Source organism: Corvus brachyrhynchos, unplaced genomic scaffold (genome assembly GCF_000691975.1).
Source record: "Corvus brachyrhynchos isolate BGI_N302 unplaced genomic scaffold, ASM69197v1 scaffold3, whole genome shotgun sequence".
NCBI classification, from domain to species: Eukaryota; Metazoa; Chordata; class Aves; order Passeriformes; family Corvidae; genus Corvus; species Corvus brachyrhynchos.
The window spans coordinates 2,512,055-2,520,969 of NW_008237619.1; the positions used below are offsets into that span (position 1 = coordinate 2,512,055).

The window sequence follows — 8,915 nt, forward strand, 5'->3', positions numbered from 1 at the left end:
CTGCGGTGCTACCAAGCCATGGGTCTGCCTGCACCAACACGGGGCAGCATTTACCGGCAGGCGCCAGGACTGCATTCCCTTGGGCAAGGAACAGAGATGCTATACCTGCAGTTACACCAAATACTATAATAAAGGAAGTTAAATCAAATGATTCACTTAAAAACTGATTCCACCTGCATGAGACCTGAGTAAGAAAAAACCCAAACTTGGTCATATTTATACAGTTTACTCTACACTGCAGTCTCTGCATTTACCGGCAGGCGCCAGGACTGCATTCCCTTGGGCAAGGAACAGAGATGCTATACCTGCAGTTACACCAAATACTATAATAAAGGAAGTTAAATCAAATGATTCACTTAAAAACTGATTCCACCTGCATGAGACCTGAGTAAGAAAAAACCCAAACTTGGTCATATTTATACAGTTTACTCTACACTGCAGTCTCTGGAGGACCTTCTTTCTACAGGGAAAAACTCCCCCTGGATTTCTGTAGCATCTTGGATGTGCTCCACCAGTCTAAAACAAATGCTAAATGAACAGCACCTCTAAAACAAATCCTAAATGAACAGCACCTGCTCAAAACACTCAGAACATCATTTTATAGCTGCTTGTTTAATTCAGTGGGAAACACTGTTTGCCTTGCTGGCAGTTATTACACACCAGAATTAACTGTTCATTTTAACAAATTAAAATGGAAAGAATACACTACATGTGCAGTGAACACAGCATTAATCCCTTCATTAACAATCACCAGCACTTGCCCACACCCACTTTGATTATTTCATCTTTTCTCTGGATCTTCAAGTGGAAAAGACAAAAAAGATCTTCCCATTTAAACGTGTTCAGTCCTTCTGATCCAGCTCCAGCCTCAAGATGGATCTGCAACCTTTAGCTCACCTAATCTCCACTTCCTATCTAAACTCAAAATACTTCAAATTTTTCATGATGAGCTTTGTTCCTTCTCCACAGTAGTCAACTGATGCCTTTGACTACTTCCAAGGATCCGGTTGATAATTGTATCTGATAAGTATAGACAGTAACTGATATGGAAGAAAATGACCACTCTTCCTGTCCTGGCTGATGGCAAAGATTTCCATATCCTCAGTAAAAACAGAGACACACTAATGAGTCGATTTAGCATTTGTCAAAATAGAAACAAAATAAATTGCTGGTGTAGAAAAGGAGCTGTGTAAAATGAACTATATAGAAATGGTAGAATGTTACTGCTTGACAGCCCTAAAAGTATCTCTTTTTCTGTAACCCTCTTAGTTCAGACTACCCCTCCTCATGACAGCAAAGGTAGGCACTCTCCCATCTTCTGATCACTTAATCTCCTTTCTTTCCTACACTGCTTCCTTCTGCGGTGGGAAAGCAAGCCCATCCTCATCCTTTGCAATTCCACTTTATCATACCTTACTTCCTCCCATCTCTCATCCTTTCCCACGTTAACAGCTTGTCTTTGAGGACATTATCCATGAGAATATAAAGAATGCAAAACCGAAAAAGTTCACTAAGCATGAAAACTTGCAAAAAAGGCTGCTCTTGTATCCCTCTTCCTCCAAAAGAGGGGGAAGGTGTGGCACAAAAAAGAAATATTCACCATGTTCCGACTGGCAACATGTTCACCCAGATGCCCTGAAGATGCAGACACAGAGGATTCGGGAACGGGCAGAGTCAAGGCACAGAGACAAGATGACAGGCTGACAAGATGAGCATTTGGGGGAAAAGGAACTGGTGACAAAAGCCATGTGTGTGAAATCAAGAAAGCACTCAGTGGCAGGAGCAGAAAGCCCATCTCTTGAGTCTTTATGTAAGCGCAGACTGTCTATTTACACTTCTGCACACGGGTAAATTCCTCGGGCAGCTTTGGGGCAGGAGGAGAAGGAGCGGGGACCGTAGTTCCCAGCCCGTTCCTCCCTTTGCTCGTGGGCAGCAGGTATCTTCCCGAGAAAGCTTTGATCCCCAAGCTGAACTCACCACCGAGCGCGGGGCTCCGGGCGCCGCCGAATGCCACCCAGCTGCTGACAGGGCTACACGAGGGAGGACTTAGGAGCTCTAAATCTGTCAGGGGAGACCGAGCCCAAACCCCCGATTTCCGTCTGCAAGCCGATCCGCCGTACCGCCGGGTTCCTGTTGCTAAACTCCAGCGATGCCGAGACGGCATCCATCGCCGGCTCAGCCCCGGGAACCCATCCCCGCCGGGCACGGCAGCCCTCGCACAGCCGCAGGAGCCTTTACAAGACACCAGAAAGAAATTATAACTATTTAAATCTATCTCTACAGATCTAAATGACAATATTTACATGAGATTTCTTTGGCAAACATTTAGATACTAGAGACTGCTTGGGGATACAGGGAGTCTAAAAATGTACATCATTTAGGAATACCAATTTGCCAAGAATACAACTGAAGATTTGTTGAGAAAAGTACTCAGGCAATTTAAATGAGAATTTCAAGACATGAGAGATAGTTAGAGCTCTAATTAAAGTGATAGCCAAGTTCTTGAACTAAAGCAGCAGAACATTAATTCATGTAGTTATACATGATAATAACATGAAAATCTGACAATTCAAACAGCTGTCCAAATTACTGTACATATGTGCTACTCTTATTTTTACAAACTCACACACATACATTCAGCTTATGAGTCTGCAGAGGATTCTTCAAGCATGAGAATGTATCAGGGCAAAGAGAAAAATTTCAGGATAGGGAAAAATTAGCATCATACCCCTGGGGAGAAATATACATACTGAATACCAGAGCCGAAGCAGAGAGATTTGATGACTGAATATAAGCTATAAAATCTGTAAAGAGATCAGGAGAACTGCAGAAAGTCATTGGAGCTAGCAGAAACCAGAGGCACTAGAAGATCGCGGGAGCGTGGCTGGCGAAGGGCAGTCGGGATGGGGGGGAAGGGAGGGAGCAGGGGGATGGACGGGCGAGAACGGGGAAACGGGCACAGGGATATCCCCGGAGGGGCCGCCGTGGAGCTCTTCACGATCCATAAATATGAGTCGCCAGGCAATTTCCTGCCCGCGAGATTAGCTGAGCAAACAGGGCGGCGCTGGCAGGGCGCGGGCCCCGTTTTCCGTGCCTGGGGCTGGGGCTGCGCTTTACCTGCGCCCGCCCTCCACCTCTTCTTCCTCCTCCTCCTCATCCCCGGGGAAGCCGTGTTTCAGAGGGGGCTGCCCTCTGCCCTCCCGATCCCGGAGTGGAGCCGGGTTGCCTCCGTGCCCTGGTTGGGGCGCCCCTGGCACTCACCCAGCCCGGGGTCACACCTGCTGTTGCCTCTGCCTGGGGTGTCCTGAGATTCAAGATTTTCTCTTACCTGAGAAAAGTACGCCCATGGAAGTATGTCTGTATACATAGATACTCTCGTGTGTATGCAAAAGACCCCCGTCCATCCCCGTGCATCACCGAAGGATGCAGCTGCCACCCCCAGCATTTTGCTGTTCCCAAAGCAGGGAACGGGCTGGTGAGCCCGGCCGGCCCTTGCTGGAGGGGTTTTCACACCAAAGCAATCCTACAAACCAGCACCAGATCGGCAAAACTTTCGCCAGAGCAGCGCGTCTCGCCCGTCCCATGTTCGACAAGCGGCTGGAGGTGCCAGCCCGGACCCTGCAGGGATCCTGGCTCAGGAGGCTGCTCAGGGACAGAAGCAGCCCGGCCCCCGGCCGGGGTTGGAGCTGTTACATTGGAAAAAAAAGGGGACACAGCCTTCGGGGAGGGGTCGTCCCACGCCCGGGATCACTGGGTGCTGGCAGCCCAGGGCGTATAACCAACCTTCGCTTTCCGAGCGCCTGTGCAGTGTCAGCTTGGTACGGCAAACCCCGGCGGTGAGAGATGCGAGCCAGCCTGGAGGACTCAGGGCAGTGAGCCAGAGTATCCTGCATAGAGATCTTGTTTCGTGCTGTGTGGCCTCGTCACTCTACCTTTCCCCGTTTGTTTCCCAAAGAGGAAATTCGGGAATAGCAGCACTTACCTGCTGTGCAGGGGTCCTGCGCGATGGGTCGAAGCTCACCCAGCACTCGGCCAGGTAAAGCGTGACCGCTGACTGTTCCCATGTGCCACGAGGAAATGGAGTTTGCTGTGATACACTTCCTGCCTTACATATTCCAGGAGATATTTTACTTGGCTAGAACTGGTACTTTACTACAATATAAACTTTGTAATAACTCATTAATGTCTGGAATCTGTATAGTGACACCCAGAATACTAGAGAATATTGAACAAAAGACTGCCCCTGCCTTGGTGTCTATTGTAGTTTACATATAAAAAGACAAACTTTGAGACTAATTACTCTAAAAGGCCGGAACCTAGATGGTCTCTTCTGTGATGCCTCCACAAGCAGCCCAGTGCTTCATTTTCCACTAGCATTGAACCTGGCTCTTCTCTGTTCACTGAACAAGCAAGGAGAAGTACACGCACTTAAAAAATAAAGGCAATATGCGTTTAATAAATGCAGAGTTAAGTTAAGGACATGCTTAAAGTTAGTAGAACTGAAAATTACTTTTAATCCTGCCACAGCCAGAACCAAAAGCAGCCAGCTTTCCCTTCATCTCACATGATCTTCCTTTTCCTTTTAAGTGGGAAAAACTGTAAGTAATAGTCTGCAAAAATCTCCCCAGGGGGAAGTGAAGCCTAGCAGTATGGAAAGCTGCAACTTTGCTCTTGTGGTCAAAGCGTTACTCTGAAGGACTTGTGATGTGCCAGCTAAAACGTTCCTTCACTTAGTTCCTACCCAGTAGGTGAGGAGGCAGCAAAGCTAGGTAAGGCAGACCATATGTTTCTCCTGATAACCTGTATGCTGGGAAAACTTTGTCTAAATCAGTGTCATCTGTTTCTTTTCAGCAAAAGAAATAAAAATAAAGAATAGGTCTTATTTCTAAAATAATAATAAGTACTGAAAACCAGCCATAGCTGAGGCTCTAAAATAACTTGGTAAGTTGTAATGTTTAACAGGCAAGAGTCTGGCAATTTAAAACAACAAAAAAACCCCCTGTCTTGGTCATTTTATGAGTGGGAAATGCTTAAAAATTAGGAAACAAGTGAAACTCCATAAACTAAAGAACTGAAAACTCTTGTTGGAACAAAAGAAGCCATGCTACTATTAAAGAAAGTCAGGAAAAAGTATATGGAAACTTGCACAAGAGCTATAAGTCATAGATGGGTTCAACAGTCCACCTAGCTAACATTAACAGTTTTCATAGCAATTGTACTGCTGCATCAACTGTACTGCATATCATAGAGGCTTTTAAAATTCTCCACCCCTCAGTATGCAAGAGTGCCCGATAAAAGTTTAGTTTCCATGGTAATTCATGTAAGTAGAAATCAGATGTTGGAATGTTTGCAAAAAGCATGCTTTAATCAGGAGCATTGAAAACGGTAATAAAACACCATTTTGTTACCATACTTCAATGCCATGCTTTTATAGGATAGAAGGAGAGATCGCTTCAGAACTGAAGTAATCTCTGAGCAGGCACCTGCAATCACAACCTCTGTGTTACCTGGTCCCTTACCTTTACGGATTTTATCCACATCAGGTGTGGTGGGCATGACTGCATTTCTGTCAAATGAGCCAGAGCCCACAGCTGGGAGTTGGTTCAGGCTTTATGTTACCTTCAGGAGGAGAGGCGATTCCCAGCCTGACAAAATCGGTTAAGATAAAGCTTCCCATTGATGACTAGATGCTGTTACACCCATCCTTTTCTTTGGTGGCAAAACTGGTCTGGTGTCTTCCATTTTGTGCCTTAACTACTTATTTGGATTCACAATCTATGATTTGTGACATGCTTTGGTGGGGTGGTGCAATTATTTACAAAAACCAGATCAAGAAAAGGATTCCAGGTGAAACCTCTTCCTTCCCAACACCTCTACCTCTTCTGAAAAAAGTCGAAAAAGTACTTGCATTAGAGTGATTGATGAGATGAGAAACAAATAGATCTGAGCAGTTGTGTTTGAGACTGAACCTCTGTTTCTTGAACAAGCATCACCAACACATCAATTAAGTTGCACCCTTTTTGAACAAACCTGTCACAACAAATGAAGTCGTAAGGATTCAGTGCTTTCCAGCATTTTGAAACACTTGTTTATAGCTTGAAAATAGTAACAATGGTTACAACCAGAACTTTGGGTGAAACTTCAAAGCAAGCAGTGATTCCTCTGCTGTAACTTCCTCAAAGACATTTTGAGGCAGCATAGCAGGCTGGATTCTAGGTTAGGAAAGAATCTTGATTTTTAAGGCCCGGTGGGAATATCTGCAAAGTCAAAAGGCAACGCTTGGGCATGACTGCATTCATCAGTTACATTGTGGTGAAAAAAAATCACACCCTGCAGTTACAGTGGTCATCGTAGTTAAAAATCTAAAAATCTATTAATGCAGCACACAGTAGAAATGTATATCAGTAATAAAATAATTTGGGGTTCAACCAGTGGAGTGTTCTTGTGACTCGTCCTTTTTTAAACTGTCACGCAAGAGCTATCAAGAAGAAACTGCCTGGGGAAAATAAGTTACATGAGTAATCAAATCTCATGCTTCAGGGCAGAAGTCAATTGCTAGAAGGGTCAAGAAAGGAATTTCCTTACTCTCTTCCTTTGCGCAGTTGTACACAATTAACTAAATTCTAATTGCAAGGCAAAAAAAGCAGTTATATTTTTCATTTTTCTGAATCATCAGGCATTGGCTGCTTTTGCAGCTGGATTCAGAGCTTAAGAGACAGGTCTGATAGGTGGGTTTTGTTTCACTTCTGTGAGTTTTTGCCTAGATTTACAGCAGAGCTGGGATATTTGCTCTTCCTTTATGCCGACTGCCCAGCCCACAGTATAACTGTGTTGCAGAACTACCATTAAAGGGAGACTAATTTAAGCAGTTAATTTTCTGTTAATAATAAGTAGTTACCTTGAAAAAATCCCTCTGTCTATAATTGCACAACTCATAATGATTCATTTAAGTAGCACCAGTGTTGTATCCATAATGGCCTAAGGACATAAACAAGACAAGATTTGTTGGAAAGGTAACCATTTTCATTAAGCAACTGGACCATTTAATGCAATAAAAGATCACACTATTTCTTCATTAAATAGAGTATTTTAGTAATCGAAAGAATTTTTGCTACCACAGGATGGACATTGCTTCAAATCACAAGAGCATTTCCCTATTAGCTTGTGTATGGTTCTCTGTCTTCACAGCTGATTAATTGCTTCCCTTTCCTAGAATCAGCGTGTGCACTGGTCAGTGGGGGTTAGGCCTTCGTTAGCCAGCTCTGCTACTGCTGCTAAGCTCTATAGAGTGATACTGAAGTGTTTTTTCCTGGACACAAGTACATTTTTGATTATATGGTCTGTGAGAAAACACGTTGAAAACTACAAGCACTAGCAAAACCTTGGTCAGTGCTCCTCATAGATGCCAAAACAGTAGGAAAGCAGTTGGCACAAGACATGGTGCAAATTCTGTAGCTACACTGGTTTACAGTTATAGTCACAGATTAGGACAGCTAATCGTTTTGTACTCAGTGGTTGGATACATGGGTACCTTCATTCCATAGTTGTGCCTTCTAGTCTTATCTTTTATGAAGCAAGCAATAAGCTGATTCATAAGTCCTTACATGCACTCAAGTTTGGAAGCCTTATGATTTTCTTCTGATGCCAAGCCAGGGAAGTTTTCTATTCTCCTTTGGTCTCTATTTATCAAATCTGGACGCATATATAACAATACTGTGGGTCATATCAGTAAGACAGTACTTTCTTTAGTAGGAAGTGAGAAGAAATCTAAAGCAATTTAAGCTATTTGCCCAAGGTTACACAAGAAATCTCAGCGGGGGCAAAGTATGGAACAGAAGAACCAAGTTACTAGTGTAATTTCACAGTTAATCTGTGTAAAGATGGATCTATCTGTGTTGGAATAAATTATCATTTGTTTTCTTCCTCCTGCAAAAAAGTATTCTTCCCCTTCAAATGAAATAAAATTAACTAGTATAGAGTCAAAAGAGGTAAAACAATGTATTTGTACCAAAAAGAAAGATGGTTGCTAAAACTTCTTTCATTCTGTTCGGAGTCATGTGGGCTTTTGTAAAGGAAGAAGCTTTGCCTAATGAAGTTTAGATAAAATATATTCTCACAACTGATTCATGAAGTTGTTTTTGCTGACAGGTTTTTATATGTGCATTCAGAAGGGTTGTAGAGGTTTTCTTTTCAGCAGATAGCCCCCAAATGTGGAATTATGTCCCATTAGCAGCACAAAAGATAACACAATATTGCTACTACTTTCTCACAGTAATAGGGCAAAATAAGATGCAGAGATATATTTTAGCCTCAGATTTCTGGTTTTTTTTCTACTAACAGAGGCAAGATTAAAAGCATCTGAAAAATGTAAATTATAACAATTCTCTCCCTATGCAGCCCTTACTTAAAATTGCCTAAAGTGCTTAGGCAAAATATACTAAACCTAAAGACAGACATTCTGAAGATATGCTAATACCCAAGGTAAAATCAACCTAAACCAAAATAGAAGTCAAGTGACAACCCACAACCTAGCTTTTCCACTGCACTTGCACCCCCTTCAACCAAATCCTGAAAGTGTAACAGGATAGTGGAGAATGTCACAGAACACAATACATTCATTTCCCAACAGAATATGCACGGGAAAGGGGAAGATGGTCCAGCATTTCCCCACAGGTTTTTAACGGATGGGTGCTGGACAAGTCTGGCTCCTGAGGCCGGGATAGCTTCTGGACCAGACAGCTTGCTGGCATGCAAAGCATGGTAAGACAGGATATGGCACATACCCCTTATATATATACATGCCCTGTGCCAGATTAATCCCTATGCTGTTCTTCCCTTTCCTCCTTATGTCAGCCCCATTTTGGGTTACCATGGGGGATAATGGGGGACCATGCCCAGACATCCTACAGGTAACA

At 43.5% G+C, this 8,915-nt stretch overlaps 1 protein-coding gene across 10 annotated transcripts in view; it reads right to left on the bottom strand.

The window, feature by feature from the left end:
- Positions 1-4,137, bottom strand: part of PHLDB2 (pleckstrin homology like domain family B member 2) — a 66,128-nt gene extending 61,991 nt beyond the window's left edge. For 5 of the 10 annotated variants that reach the window (XM_017731781.1, XM_017731779.1, XM_017731777.1 and 2 more), the window contains exon 1: positions 1,978-2,235. The gene's annotated coding sequence lies outside the window, so the exon portion shown is untranslated. Of the gene's footprint in view, positions 1-1,977; positions 2,241-3,982 lie in introns of those variants that run through there. The other 5 variants (XM_017731776.1, XM_008631697.2, XM_017731774.1 and 2 more) reach the window with 4 other exon arrangements.
- Positions 4,138-8,915: the final 4,778 nt, after the last annotated feature.